The sequence below is a fragment of the Bufo gargarizans genome, chromosome 5 (assembly GCF_014858855.1).
Source record: "Bufo gargarizans isolate SCDJY-AF-19 chromosome 5, ASM1485885v1, whole genome shotgun sequence".
NCBI lineage: Eukaryota > Metazoa > Chordata > Amphibia > Anura > Bufonidae > Bufo > Bufo gargarizans.
In genome coordinates this window covers 337,768,745-337,784,722 of record NC_058084.1, presented here as the reverse complement: position 1 = coordinate 337,784,722, position 15,978 = coordinate 337,768,745, and the positions used below count along the sequence as shown (strand labels likewise).

General features: G+C 47.1%; 1 long non-coding RNA gene across 1 annotated transcript; it reads left to right on the top strand.

Annotated features, from left to right (window-relative positions):
* The first annotated feature begins 9,088 nt into the window (after positions 1 to 9,088).
* Positions 9,089 to 15,574, top strand: LOC122939687. Its single transcript, XR_006390138.1, has 3 exons — positions 9,089 to 9,307; positions 9,995 to 9,996; positions 15,522 to 15,574. It is a non-coding gene; the product is annotated as an uncharacterized LOC122939687 (long non-coding RNA).
* The last annotated feature ends 404 nt before the right edge of the window (positions 15,575 to 15,978 follow it).

Below are 15,978 nucleotides of genomic sequence, written 5' to 3'. Positions count from 1 at the left end.
CCCATGATTGAGGGTGGGGTCCTTTTATACCTGGGGGTACGAGCACTCCACCAGGTTATGATTAAGAACTGAAAAGTTCGAAACATGTTGACCAGCCACGGTGGTGGGTGAGGTGCACACTGGATGTATTCATATTATGAACCCGAATAAAGACGAAGCAACCTTTAGAAATTTTGGATGCTGGAACTCTTTCCTTCCGTACGTTACATAGAAGACTAGTCCGGTCTTGTCCCGTGCATCCTCGTCTATGGGGAGCTGGAAATTACACGGTTGAGTCATTGGCAACTGTGTCTCATCACCATCCACCTTATTAAACACTAATGGCCGTTCCCCAGCATCATGTTCTTGTGAGTCTGGATGCTCAAGAGGTTGGGAATCGGGGCACAAGATCTCAGGTCCCTCTTCAAGCGTTTTTGGTGAAAGGGCCAAATCAATTAATGGCGATGCAAAGAGGTCCTCAGAATATCCAAGTGTGGGATCACTTGTTTGGCCAGACTGTAAATGGTGGGAGGAAGGAGGATCAGGGTGAGGATTGTGTGGACCAGACTCCTGGCTACTGAGACTGGACTTGGTGGAAGATAGGGTGGTGCTTAACCGACTGGAAGCACTATCTGCTGCAGTCCAACCGACCACCTGCTCGCACTGGGCTGACTTCAAGAGTGGTGTCCTGCGCCACCCTGCAAACTGGGACATGAAGCTAGGTATCTTGGATGATTGTTTTTTTTGTGCTCTGGCAGCAGACACAGTTCCACCGTGCACCATCAGCATCACGGCCACTTCCCCATCCCTCAATGCTCGCCTTCTTCATATTAAACGTTATGTGTTATAAGGGACCGTTTATAGGCAAAGTATGGAAAATAAAATCAGACTACTTAAAGAATAAATTGCTGCTACCACACACAATAGTCCTTAAAATGACTTTTAGGGCTTTGAAATGTTTTAAAATTGAATAAATTGCGATCACAAACTCCCTACACTATCTGTCCCTACCTAACCGCAGCTCTCCCTGACTCGCAATGAGCCGAACCCGGCTACTGTAATGCCAACATGGCTACTGTCATTACAGTAATGGCAGCACTTACGTGCACGTTTATTGGCTGCTTAGCAGCCGTGAAACGTGATGGGAGGAGACTCGAGCATGGCGCTCTAGCACATGTGGTACTCGGCTGAACGGCAGAACAGGTATTTGGCCGAGCATGCTCGCTCAACACTAATTATAGGATATCTGTAAATATAACAAAGCTAAGACAGGGAAGGTGCTCCAGGGTTACACAAACAAGCACAAAAAATCTAGTTTTCCATCGGCATTTATAACATGGAAATACATTACAGGTATATGAATATTGAATGAAGACCATTGCACCAGCTTTCACTGCATGTGTCCTTTTCCACTGGTTTTCCCATAGGCACATACTATATCTTGTGCCTTTTGTAAAGGTTGGTGATGTTAGTGATGGTGATAGCTATTCTGTATGTAAGTGATAGTCATATGTACTGACAAGTAAATGGTTAATCTGGTAAATTGTTTTAACTTTAGTCCCAAAGCTACAGTAATACCGGTTTATATTACAGTATTTACTAATTCAACTAATAGGGTTCGTTTATACGATTGAGAGAAGCTACATAAAACTGTATAATGTCAACCAATTTAGAGCTGTTCTATATGAAGGAAAATATGCAAAAAGCTAACTAAAATCATTGCCTAATACGCCTAAAAGAAAACAACAGTCTAAACAACGGATGAACATTCTGTCTTTATCTGACAATGATACAGTTATTCTTTTCTCTGCATGGGTATCATTTTTAAGATATTTTGTACAAACAAAGCTTTAAAAATACTGAATATTATGCCCTTTTTTTTTTTTTGATGTAGATTAAAGTGAAGTTAAGTTCTCCTTAGCAACCTACTTAAATTTGGATTTATTTTTATGAACAAAAGGTAGTTTGAATACTGATGCTAAGTGCCAGTGGAGAAATTTTAAAGGCCCTTATGAGAAATGTCTGCATAAGTAGAACTACAATGAAAATTAAGGGTTCATTTGAGAACTCTATATTCTCGTAAATAAGTAGAAACCTGTTAAAATAGAATACTGAAAAACTTTATAATATAGGTAGGGTTAAATTGTTGTTGTCAGGATTTTACTGTGCTAAGAGGGCTGCCATGCCAACCAGTCAAGCTGGTTGACTCTGTGAGGCTAGAAGCCGAGCTAATCAGGTTCTCTGCTCAGCATCCAATCCCAGAGCTAGGCAGGATGTTTAAGTCTGCTATCCTGTCATAGACAGCTACTGGTAAATATGAATACTGTACATGCGCCATGGCTCTTTAGCTATGTACCAACCATGGCTTGTTTTGTGGATTTTTTTGTCTGTTGTAGTGTCTTCTACTGACTGTCCTGGTATTATTATTTTGTTTACTTTCTGCATTAAACATTTGTCTGATGCTTAGGCCTTATCAGTTGAGATGAGCAAAGTTTAGAAAAATTTGAGTCAGACAATTCGACGAACTTGAACAAGAAATTCAATTAGTTATGTATTAATTTGTCACAAATCGTGATAAATCAGTTATACGTCACAGTGGAAATGTACGAAGCGGGCTGCTGCAGTGAGCCCGCTTCATACACGGTGGGTTCCGGCTGTATTATACAGCAGATACAATGACAGGAAATGGCGATCCCACCAAACCCTGTCATTTAACTCCTCGATTCCATGATTAGGATTGAGAAAAGTGAGCTTTGGATCATAGATCCGAAGTCGCTTCGGTCAACACTTAGTTTGAATGCTTTATGGAAATCCGTCTCCATACATAACAAATTTCACCTCAGCAGAGCCTATACATTTTAAATCTGTACGGAGACGGATCTCGGTACGGCATTCAAATAAAGTTTTGACCGAAGCGACTTCGGATCTATGATCCGTGGTTCGCTTTGCTCAACACAGATCGCAGCCCCTGCAGTGAAATCATGGCGCTCCGCTTGGTTAGCATAGCAGCCTGAACGCTTTTGAAACTTCCCATGGTTGCCATGGTAACCTCCTGCAGCGCTGTGCATGAAGCACAGCTCAACAAGGAACACATCAAAATCCAATTCAACTTAATAGAGCTCTATTAGGCTGAATAAGTTTGAAATCACTGTATTTGTATTGACCCGCAGAATAAGGATGTTATGTCATTTTTCAGCACACAGTGAACGTTGTGATGTAAAAACCCCCAAAACCTTAGTGGAATAGTATATATATTTTTTTCAATTTAACCCCACAAATAATTTTTTCCCATTTTCCAATAACAGATATGGAAAATTGAATGGTGCTTCTTATCTCCCAAAAAATAAGCCGTCATATGAAAAATGTATGGCTATTGGAACATTGGGAAGAAAAAACTAAAATGAAAAACCAAAAAATTGCCCCTAAATTTATGCTCTGAAAACAATACAAAGAATGAAGAACTTTCTAAAATTGACTTATACTTACCTTTAACCGTTGCATCATGAAACTACATATGAAGAGTTCCTTGTGGTGCAGCAGTTGGATCCAAAAAATTGATAAAAGAGGAGAGAAAAACAGTTATGGGGCATTCCCGGAGTGACACAAGAAGAAAGCCCCTCCTCCTAGTTGTGAACCCACTTCTCCAACTCCAACCACTCTCCTACCCTACAAGACAAAGACCCTTCTTCTGCCATCTACTTCTCCTCCTTTTCCACATCATCTATATCGAATTGCATTAAACAACATCTATTTCCTGGCTGCAGAGAGCCTTTATAGTGGTGTAGAACACTGTGCCTTGCAGTAACATGCATAGGGAGTCTACTGTGGTAGTGAAACAGGCGTCACTCTTAGAATCACTGCACACTTTACTTATTTTGGCAGTTATGGGGCCAAAACTGACCAAATAACTCAATTGTGAACTCAGCCTTACAGATCAATGTTAGCGTCAAAAAGAAGCGCACTCCTTTTACACCGTCAGCAGCTGATTCCACATAGATGTCTACAGAGCCTGTTCTATTAAATGTTTATACAAGTAGAGTCCCCCCGACAGAGTGGAGAGGGTGTCAGAAGTCAGTTTGTGTTGACACCACTAATTATTTTGCCCTTCCTCTGATCTGTAAGAACAATAACCCCAAAAAAACGGTGTCTGTGGAGCATCCGCCTTCACTTGGTCAGCATTTGGTCAGTAATCCATCAGTATTGATAAAGCCCAAAGAAACAGGAGTGGATCCAAAACAGAGATGCCAGGTGAATGAAATATTTGCATATCTTCTGTGTTTTGTACCCACTCCTGATTTTGGCTACGAAATCATAAGACAATTCTGATTCAAAATAGGGACCATGTCATGCAGGCCTTACAGCTGTTGCATAGACAGGATCCGTTGTGCGTCTAATGTTTCCTTCCATCTGACAGATCAGTAGAAAGGTCAAATAAATGATGATGTCAGCCAGGCCGAAAGGCAAAATAGTGGCCCAGTCATGAAGTGTGGAGGGTTGGAACAGCATAAGAAGTCCACAGAGGTGGAAGCAGAATGAGGAGACCACAGAATGGCCCAATGACAGAGTCTGGAAGAGGCAGCAGCATCAGGAGGAGGCCACAGAGTGGCACAATGACAGTGTGGAGGTGACAGCAGCAGCATCAGGAGGCACAGAGTGGAAAAATGACAGTGTGTGGAAGTGGCGGTAGCAGCAGCATCAGGAGAAGGCCACAGGGTGGCACAATTACAATGTGGAGGTGGAGGCATCATCAAGAGGCCACAGAGTGACACAATGACAGAGGTGGTGGCAGCAGCATCAGGAGGAGGCCACAGGGTGGTGCAATGACATTGTGGAAGTGGCAGCAGCGTCAGGAGGCCACAGAGTGGCAAGGCGACACAGTGTGGAGGTGGCAGCAGCATCAGTAGACCACAGAGTGACCCAGTGACAGACTGGGAGGTGGGTGGCAATACCATTACCAGCTGAAGATAGTAGGCGAAAGAAGGAGCACTTGGCATCAGATGTGTGGCATCAGGTGGGTGGCAGCATCAGAATAGTAGCTGAGGCAGGTAGCCAGAAGAAACCAGTCTCTTTTGTCAAAGTGTTGGTGTGGCACTATGGATGATCTAGTCTGATGCATCAGGCATTGGTGGGTAGAAATCCTGGCTGATCCACACCTGATTCATCTTGAAAAAGGTCAGTCTCTCCAGATTTTGGGGTAACTATGGCCCCCGCAGCACTAAACACCCACTCTGATGCCACACTGCTGGCCAGGTAGGACAGTTTTTCCATAGCAAACTCTGCCAGTTGCGGCCACAAATCCAGTTTTGCTCAGGCTGCCCAGTAGTCCAGCGGATCTTCAATGTGGGGTGGCAGGGTGCTGTCCAAGTATGCCACCACCTGCTGGTCTAGGTCCTGCTCCAGATCTAGATGCTGCTGCTGCTGGTGAGTAGTTTCTTCACTAGGTGGGTGAAGAAAGCTGCTCATTAGCGACTCTAGACTCAAGTTGCTGCTGATGGATCTGGAAATGCTTCTACCTCCCCACTCTACCACAACAGCCATGGCAGAGAAAAGTGAGCGCAGAGGGCCTCCCGCCCCTGGTCAGACCTGCAAGAGGATGGACGATGGCGCATATAGGTAGCGGCCAACTGACTACATAGGATGTCTCTATAGTAGTTCAGTTTGTCCTCCCTCCTAGCGGGTGTAAAAAAGGCCCACATCTTGGACCGGTAGGAACGGTCCAACAAGGTAGAGAGCTAGAAGTCATCACTCTGCCGAATAGTGACAATTTGGCTGTCACTATGCAAGCAAGTGAGCATGCATCAGGCCATTTGTTCAAGTGACTCGGAGGGACTCCCTGCCTCCATCTCCACTGCATACTGCCACAGTGTGCCTGGATCCTCTGCCTCATCTTCCTCATCACCCTCAAGCTTCTCTGGCTGCTCCTGCTCCTCCTGTCACCAGTGTAGAAAAACCACCCATTTCGCTACACCTTGTTTGTGCTCCAATGTCCTCCTCCTCCTCCAGTTCAGCCCCCACAGGGCTCATGTGGCTGTAAGATCTAGGCGCCACGTCTCCAGTCCCATGACCAGCCAGATTTACCAGCATCTGTTCTAGGACATGAAACAGTGGAATGACGTTGTTCATCCCGTAGTCCTGGTGACTGACAAATAACGTGTGAGTTCTCTTGTCTGCTTGGATCATCAAGAAATCGCTTATGGCCTTTCTCTGTTCGTATAGTCGGTCCAACATATGGAGGGTAGAATTCCAACGGGTGGAAACGTTGCATATCAGCCTCTGTTGGGAGATGCCGTTCTGCAGCTCAAAGAGGGTGTGCTTTGCAGTTTACGAGAGGCTGAAGTGCATGCAAAGTTTCCTGGCCATCTTTAGGATGTCTTGCAGATGGGTGAAAGACTTCAGGAACCGCTTGACAACCAGATGAAACACGTGTGCCATGCAGGGCGCATGGCTCAGCCCTCCTTGATCCAGTACCGACACCATGTTCTTCCCGTTGTCGGTCACCATGGTTCCGATTTTGAGTTGTCACGGAGAAAGAAAGGATTCGATTTCTTGATGAAGGATACGGAACAGTTACTCCCCTGTGTGACTCCGTTCGCCCAGGCAAACAAGGTGCAGAACAGCGTGACACCGGCGTTAGTGATGAGCGGCATTATTCATTTTCGCAATATTTCGTGAATTTTTCGCATAATATTTGCAATAAAATCGCGAATTCCAGTCATTATTTTCGCAATTACACAAATCAGCACTAATGATGCACATATTTTTTGTGCATTACATGAAAATTGTGGGATTTTACTAGTTCTACAACGTAAAGTCATGATTTTAGTAAGACACGGAGGCGAGTATTGCTTTCTCTTTCTTTACTAAAATTATAGCAGCAACATACACAGGAAGAGAAAAAAGTGCACTAGTAACCAAGGCAACCAGCCACTCCCCCTGGACTAGCCGGTATAAGAACCAGCTCCACCAAACAGTCCTCCTCTTTCTTTGTAACCATTCACTGCGAACAGGAAAATCCAACACCTGGAAACTGCGGCACTCCAACCGTCTTGGCGGAAACTTCACCACACGAACTGGAAACCGAATGGTCCTGGCGTGACTTGTCAACTTAGAACTAACCGCCAGGCGGCGAAACAAAGGAACTTCTGGAACCACAAATCCTGGAGGTATCAACCTAAAAGGGAATGGAAAAAGACGTGGCGAATCAACACCGTCCTACCATGGGAGGAATTTCTCAGGCATGCAACTGACAACACAGAAGACATCATGAAGCAATAAAACATTTCACTAGAGGATGCACTTACCATTACCAAGAGATAACAAGGGCGGGAGCAGAAAAAAGGGGTGGGACAATACTCGCCTCCGTGTCTTACTAAAATCATGACTTTGCGTTGTAGAACTAGTAAAATCCCACAGTTTTATTACAGACACGGAGGCTTCGTATTGCAAGTTCAAAGCTGCATGACCACCGCAGAAAACGCATGAGGCGACGGGCGAAAGTAAAAGTCCTGAAAGGTGGATTCCCGCGACGAATCGGCCGCCCTAAAGATATCTTGCAACCTAGATCCAGAAGTCAACATGGAGGTGGCCGAAGCGCTACGAGTGGAATGAGCCGTAAAGGCGGAAGTGTCTACGCCCGCCAGAGAAAGGATCCATTTGACCCAACGGGCCAAAGTGGTAGTAGACACAGGGGCGAAGGGAGAGCGATACGAGAGGAAAAGATTTGGACAGGCGGGAGAGCGGTGCATCTGAGTCCTAAATTCATACTCGCGAAGGCATGCGACTGGACTCAAGTCTGGCCTCGCCGGAAAAGCCGGGTAGGAGACCGAACGTGAGGATGTTTTCGTGCGTCTAGAAACGAGAAAGGTCACCCCCTCCAGCGTGAACGACCTAGCAGCCAAGTCCAAAGCCTGGACGTCGGAAACCCGTTTGCAGGACACCAAACACAGGAGGGAAACCAGCTTGGCTGAAAGTTGGCGCAGGGATAGATCCGTGTTGGAAGGCCAGGAAGAAAAAAGCGATAGAACCAAAGAAACATCCCAGGTAGAAGTATACTTAGGCTTAGGGGGTCGAGACAGGCGTGCACCCTTGAGAAGGCGGCACACAAGCGGGTGTTGCCCAGCCCGGCAGCCATTAAAACCTTGGTGTGCTGACGAAATTGCTGACCTGTACACGTTGATGGTCCGGTAGGCTCAGCCCTCCTCAAACAAAGCCGTCAAGAAACGAAGGACGGCTGGAACAGGTGCTGATACGGGATCCAGGTCCCGTCCCACGCACCAACTAGCCTAAGCCTTCCAGGTGGAGTGATATGAGCGCCGAGTGCCGGGGGCCCAAGCGCTGGCCAGCAAGCGTCTAGTCGAGACTGGAAGTCCCTGGAATTCCCAAGGGACCCCGAGATCCTCCAGGCCAGGAGAGGCAGGGAGCCCTCCATCAGAAGGGGGTGAGACTGACCGAGGGGACCTAAGACCAGATCCGGAAGGGCCGGCAACAACCTGGGGATACCCACCGTCAACTCCAGCTGAGGAAGCCATGCTTGAGACCTTCAGAACAGGGCTACCAGAACCAACTCGGCCGACTGGCGCTTGACCTGAAGGAGCACCCTGGGAATCAGGGCAAATGGAGGGAAGGCGTAGAGAAGCGAGCTGGACCAATCCTGGAGAAACGCGTCCACGCTTCCGCCGCCGGATCCGGCCGCCAGCTGTAGAACCGCAGAAGTTGGGCATTGAGCCGGGAGGCAAAAGAGCAGACATCCAAGAAGACATCTACCTTGAGCTTCCAATCGCTGCTTTCTGCCCAGTGGCGAGAGCTCCAATCCGCCTCGGTGTTGTGGAGGGCCAGAAGGTAGTCTGCCCGGACAATAAGATTCTTGGAAAAACAATAGTTCCAAAAGTCTTTCGCCAACCGCGCTAGTAAAGCAGAGCGAGTGCCGCCCATGTGGTTGACATACCTCACAGTGGACACATTGTCCTCGCGAAGGCGAATGCATTCACTGTGTTGCTCGTAAAACTCCGGATTGCGAAGGATCCGGCCAGTAACTCGAGGGCATTGATATGGAGGTTGGATTCTGTTCTGTCCCCACATGAAGGCGAATGAAGGTGTAACTGATAATGACCTTGTGACTGTCCTACCTTCGTATCCAAGCAGTGGAGCAGACCGGACCGGCAGATGCTCAGGTTAGATGGATCCAGACGCAGACATGAGGATGCAATCAAACGTGGGTTTATTTGATCCGGAGCAGCAACATACGGTTATACAATACAGGGATGCAGTAGCAGTGTAGATGCTGTCATGTGGATGTCTTTCCTGAGGCTAACTGCTGAGGCAACTGCTGGTCAAAAACTGATGCCTTGTGTCTCCAGTCACAAGGAGTGCAGCACTGAAAATGGCTACAGGAAGTGACCGGACCAAGGCTGCTAAAACCACGCCCAGAAAGAAAAACTTTATAGACAAGGAACAAGGCGTGCAGCATACAAATTCCGGCCAGCAGATGGCAGCAGAGAAACAATACGTAGAAACAACATAGTAAAAGGAGATATAATAATACAGTGCATTAATTAAATTTGAAAGAAACAGCACACTCCCCGTCTGAAATTCACTTTGGGGATTTCACTATGACGAATGTCCATAAAATATAAACAACCTGTAAAAAAAAACATGTTAGAATGCAAAACATAGATAGTCCTGTTTTCAACTTGGAATGGAGAAGATCTGCGAAGCTAAATACAGTCCTGTTCACCCGTCAGGGACGTTCTCGATGGGTAGTATTAAGATGAGTTCATTGATTGGTCTTGAGAACGTTTTAAGCTCGCCTTTCCTGAAGATCTTCAACTCCACCTTCCGGACCTTACCATCCTTGCTAGGGAAAACCTTTGAAATTAGCCCAACGGGCCAGTCAATCCTTTCGGTTTGTTGCTCTTTCATCAATACAAGGTCTCCTTCCTTCAAGTTTGGTTTGTGGTGTTGCCATTTTCTTCTTCCTTGAAGAACACTGAGGTACTCCTTTCGCCACCTGTTCCAGAAGTAATCTGCTAGATATTGTACACGTTTCCAGTGTTTTTGATAGATGTTAGCATGAGTTAATTCTCCACTAGGAATAAGCGTACTCTCAGTTTTTTGGGTAAGTAGAATAGCCGGAGTCAGTATGGCTGGTGTCTCAGGATCCATAGACACTGGCACAAGGGGTCTTGAATTGATAATGACTGAAACTTCAGCGAGAAGAGTAACTAGAGTCTCATGTGTGAGTCTAGACGAGTTTACATCCATCAACATAGAATTTAAGATGTTGCGTGAGATGCCGATCATTCTCTCCCAGGAGCCCCCCATGTGGGAACTGTGAGGAGGGTTGAAAATCCAGGTGCAACCTTTTTCCGCCAACTGATCTTGAATGGACTTGGTGTCGATGTTAAGTTCTCTACAGGCTCCGATGAAGTTGCTTCCCTGGTCAGACCTCAATTGTTTTACTGGTCCTCTGATTGCGAAGAACCGTCTTAAGGCATTAATAAGGCTGGATGTGTCCATAGATTCTATCACCTCTATGTGAACTGCTCGCACACTCATGCAAGTAAATAGTACGGCCCAACGCTTACTGTTTGCGTGACCGCCGCGGGTCCTGCGTGCGGATACCATCCATGGCCCAAAGACATCTAGGCCAACATAGGTGAAAGGCGGCTCTGTACATAGTCTATCTGCAGGCAAGTCGGCCATTTGTTGGTGTAGTTGTTTTCCTCTTGCTTTACGACAGTGCACACACTGATGCAGTACTTGGGCCACACGTTTTTTCATACCTATTATCCAAAGGCCTGCAGACCGTAATTTGCCCTCAGTAATTTGCCTGCCTTGGTGTTCGGCCCTTTCGTGGTAGTGTCGGATTAGCAAGATGGTGATATGATGTTTGCTGGGAATGATGAGAAGATTTTGTTCTGCAATTCCCCAGGTGGGCTTGATTCAAACGACCACCAACTCTCAGCAAGCCAAAACTGTCGATAACTGGATTTAAGTTGGCGAGAGGACTTTTTAAAGGAATCTGCTGTTTGTTGTACAAGCACTTCCATTCTATGTTGAAATTTTCCTGCTGGACGTGACGTATTATGAGGTACTCACTATGAGAGATGTTCTCAGCAGAGAAGGGTTTATGGCAGGCATGCCAACCATGACAATCTTTATCTTGGTGAGTATTATGATAACATCTTGCAATGTGCACTAACCTTGCAATAGTTCTGACGAGTCTCATCCAGCTGGAGAAACGCTCGAAGCGCTGACAACCGAAGCTGGCTGTTTGCTTAGTTCCAGTGACTAATGCGCTAACTTCAGCACGGATTTCTGGATCATTTTCCGGATCCTGGATGCTGAAAGCTTCCTGTACATATTTGTCCGCCTCTTCAAGCAGAAACTCTGGACCTGTAAGAAGGACATCATTAAGAGATACACCTTGATGTTTGGCGCTTGAGTCGAAAACAACCCTAATTTGATTAGGTTTCCGTGGGTGATACACTCCAAATGAAGGCAAGTACCAGCACTCGTCGTTCTTCCCTAAGGGCGGAGCTGGTTCTGCATGGTTGTTGCGGAATATTTTGTCGATAAAGGCAACAATGTGTTCTCTCATCTCAGGCTTACTGTTCATGGTTCGCTGAAGAGAGTTAAATCGAGACAGAGCTTGTTCTCTATTGTTCGGGAGTCTCACCCTGGTAGCTCGGAAGGGTAATGGAGAAACCCAGTGATTGGTTTCGTCTTTAAGGAACTCATTGTCCATTATCTTGATAAATTCTCTGTCTTCTACTGACAAAGCTACTTTGTCATCGTCCTTGCTTGTGTGAAAGACTAATCTTCCCAAGTTGTCGGCAAAGAAGGGAGGAATGTCGTCAGGTGGTTGTATGAGGTCTGGAGGCTTCTCTTTCACCTCGTAGTGATGAGGGCAAGGCTTAATGCAAGTTGTGCGTCCATCTCCACGCACGTACGTTTTGAAAGAGTGGACTCTTTGTTGATCCAAGCATACATTTCCTATGACTACCCATCCCAAGTCCAGTCTCTGGGCGTATGGTGCATAGTCGGGACCATTACACTGTTGACGCACCTTGTGTACCCTTAGATTGTCTCTGCCAAGCAGGAGTAGAATCTCGGCGTTGTTATCCATAGGTGGGATAACAGTTGGCTAGGTGCCTTAGGTGTGGTTGGTGAAATGCAGCTTCCGGGGTAGGAATCTCATCCCTATGGTTGGGTATTTGATCGCATTCGATCAGCGTCGGTAGAGGTATTTCTGTATTCCAACTGACGGAACAAGCGATGAATCCTTGTGCCCTCCTGCCGCTAGTCTCTATGCGACCCGAGCAGGTGTTTAAGATGTAGGGTTCTGACGGTCCCTTTATTCCAAAGGCTTCAAAGAATTTAGGTCCTGCTAGGGAGCGATTGCTTTGGTCGTCAATGATGGCATACATTTTTACTGCCTTTTCTGGTAGCCCCTCCGGGTAGACCTTGATTAGGCATATGCGGGCACAACATTTCTCACTCTGGCCCTCCCCACATACGTCCAAGCATGAGCAGGAAACAGCAGTGGCTGTGTTAGCGTTATTTTGGGGCTCCCCGCCATGACTTGGAGCGGGACTGGTGGTGACAGCAGCCGGTGAATCCCTTGTGAGTGGAGTTGGGTGCATAGCTGAGGCGTGTCTTTCACTATGACACTCCTCACACTTGATAATGGATTTACAGTCCTTAGCCATGTGCTCCAATGAAGCGCAGCACCTGAAACATACCCCAAGCTCGGTGAGGACTTTCTTGCGCTCCTGTATGGTTTTGGATCTAAATCCTCTGCATTTGTTAGTGAGTGTGGTTTTTTATGAATGGGGACATTCACGATTGAAGGCCTTGTCTCCTGATGAGGTAGTGTACTGTTTACCAGTGGGTACTGCAGATGATGGTAGGTTAGTCTTTCCTAACATTCACGCTGCTCTTAAAGTCTCTGTGTTTATGCACAATACTTTCATACCTTGATGATGGTGTCACTGAAGCTGTAGTATTGAACTCCAGGAAGTCGAGGCTGGGGTCATTCCTCATCTGGGACTGTTCATCGATGAACCTACAGAAATGAATAAATGGGGGAAAGGTGACGTCATGCACTCTTTTGTACCTTGAGACTGATGCCGCCCACTTCTCTTGCAGGCTGTATGGTAGCTTCACGACAATTGGGTTCACCCCATGGGCAGTATCCAGGTAGCACAGCCCGGACAGACGAGGATCTCTTTTGGCGAGCTCCAGTTCCATGAGCAAATCACTTAAATCCTGAAGCTTGTGGACATCCTTAAGACTGATCTTGGGAACGTTCTGCAGTCTCCTGAATAGTGCCTTCTCTATTGCTTCTGCACTGCCAAAGGTGCGTTCGAGTCTTTGCCAGGCTGTAGCGAGACCTGCTTCTGCTTGTCCCTACATAGACAGTTCTAAGGCTCTTGATGCGATTTGTGGAGCCTGGGCCCAGCCAGTTGATCAAGAGGTCGAGCTCCTGCTCTGCGGTTAGGTTGAGGTTGGCGATGGCAGGCTTTGAAGGTTGCCTTCCAGGCTCTGTAGCTCTCCGCACGGTCATCAAATTTTGAGAGACTGGTGTTAATTAGCTCTCTGCTCACCATAAACCTGGCAAACTCAGACATATCTGATCTCTCACTGCTTGTTGCCATGACAACTTGTGATGCCCCTGGGGCGTATAGGCTGTGTGGCGTGAAAGGGTGAGATGCTTCCGGGTAGAATGATGTTGCTGCAGGGTTGAGCTGTGGTCTAGCCTCTGTAGATTCTGATGACTGCCGCTTGAGCTGTGGAGGTAGGCCAGGAAACACCTGGTAGCCATCTTGCTGTAATAGCTGCCCTTGAGAGGGCACATCTGGGCGAACTGTTATTGGATTGCTCGGGTGCTGTGGGTATCACTGGCACTGCAGGTAGAGCTGACTTGGAGGTTTCAGTGTTATTGCTTGGACAGTACTGCACACTGGGGGTGGTGCAGATAACTGTTTCAGTACATAGTCGCTGGTGCGATCAACTGGATCGTCTATCTCCTCTGGTGGTAACAGACTGAATCAAGGCCTTGGCTCAATGCTTGCTCAAGTAGTCTTACCTTTGCTAATGCAATTTCCTCTTCCCTCTCTGATTCAAGGATCTTTATTCGAGCCTCTGCTTCTGCCTCTGCCCTCTTGGCTTCTGCCTCCGCTTCTGCCCTCTTGGCCGCCGCCGTCTGTGCTTCTGTTCTCGCAAGGACTTCTTTTTCGGTGAAGGAACGCCTCACTTTGGATAGCTCTGCATTTATGCGGGCCTCTAGTAATCTGTCGCTCAGGGCGGAGCTTCTAGAGCATGATGATCTGTAGGACCGCGAGGAATGTTTGGATGAATGCGATCTGTGTGATCTAGTTTCTTGCAAATGAGAGATGCGGAGTTCCACTTTATCTTTAGCGTCCAGCACCATGGCGTCTCTTTGTCTGTCTATTGATTCTGCCTTGCACAATTCTGATGGGGCTTCTTCAATATTAGAGTCTTTTAGAAAGGTTATATACCTTGTGGACAGTCTCTTGTATCTTTCATGGGCTGAGTTCAGCCGCCCGACGGCAACTTGTAAACTGGTGGCATCGCCTGAGGAGGACTTAAGTCCTGATATGAGGGAGGAAACTCGTTCCCATAGCTCTTCCAGGTTGTCACATAGCTCATCTTTCCTGGTGTGATAATTTTCCGTGATCTTTATAGTTGGTTTGAGAGAGCGCCTTGGTCGCGTGACTTGGTCTGCTGGAAGTGTGGATTCTACCTCCAGCTCTTCATAATGATCAGTATCAGGTTGAATTTCCTTTGTTTCATCACTGGGGAACTGTACGAGGTCCTTTTCGGCCATTTTGATTTAAGGTGCGCTGTCTCTTTAAGAAAATGAACTTTCGAATTGGGGGCTGAAAATTGCCGTGCGGCTCAGATGAGGCACCCCGATAAGGTTCCTAAAGTGTTTTGAGTAAATTGCGGGGTTTTGGTTTGAGGGAGGCCCCGCGTGCGTGAACAGTTCTTATATCCTGCGAGCAAGGGTTAATATAGGATGTAGAAAGTGGCTTGGCGAGTAGTGGAGGACTTCCAGGCAAGAGTATATCTACTGCGGACACCCCGTGCTTCCCCTTAGGCTTGTGGGACGTGCACTGTTGCCGGGCAGATTTGCTGCGAGTGGGCCTGTCGCAGGGGAGGTTCCTGAGTGTGGCACTGGGCTCTGAGGGAACCTGTAGCCGGGCATTAGACTTTGAGACGGGTATTTACTGGGGTATAAGGCTTTAAGGCAGTTTTTGACTGTTCTGTCCCCACATGAAGGCGAATGAAGGTGTAACTGATAATGACCTTGTGACTGTCCTACCTTCGTATCCAAGCAGTGGAGCAGACCGGACCGGCAGATGCTCAGGTTAGATGGATCCAGACGCAGACATGAGGATGCAATCAAACGTGGGTTTATTTGATCCGGAGCAGCAACATATGGTTATACAATACAGGGATGCAGTAGCAGTGTAGATGCTGTCATGTGGATGTCTTTCCTGAGGCTAACTGCTGAGGCAACTGCTGGTCAAAAACTGATGCCTTACCAAGCCAAGATGTGTGTCTCCAGTCACAAGGAGTGCAGCACTGAAAATGGCTACAGGAAGTGACCGGACCAAGGCTGCTAAAACCACGCCCAGAAAGAAAAACTTTATAGACAAGGAACAAGGCGTGCAGCATACAAATTCCGGCCAGCAGATGGCAGCAGAGAAACAATACGTAGAAACAACATAGTAAAAGGAGATATAATAATACAGTGCATTAATTAAATTTGAAAGAAACAGCACAGATTCCTCCTGAGACCACAGACCCCCCCCCCCCGTGGACACTCCGTCGCAGTGGGCTCCCCATCCGAGGAGGCTGGAGTCGGAGTCCACCATGAACTCCGGGCGAAAGCCAAAGATGGCTCTGCCATTCCAAGCCGTCAGGTTGTGGATCCACCAAGACAGTTCGTCTCGCGTCTCTGCATCCAAA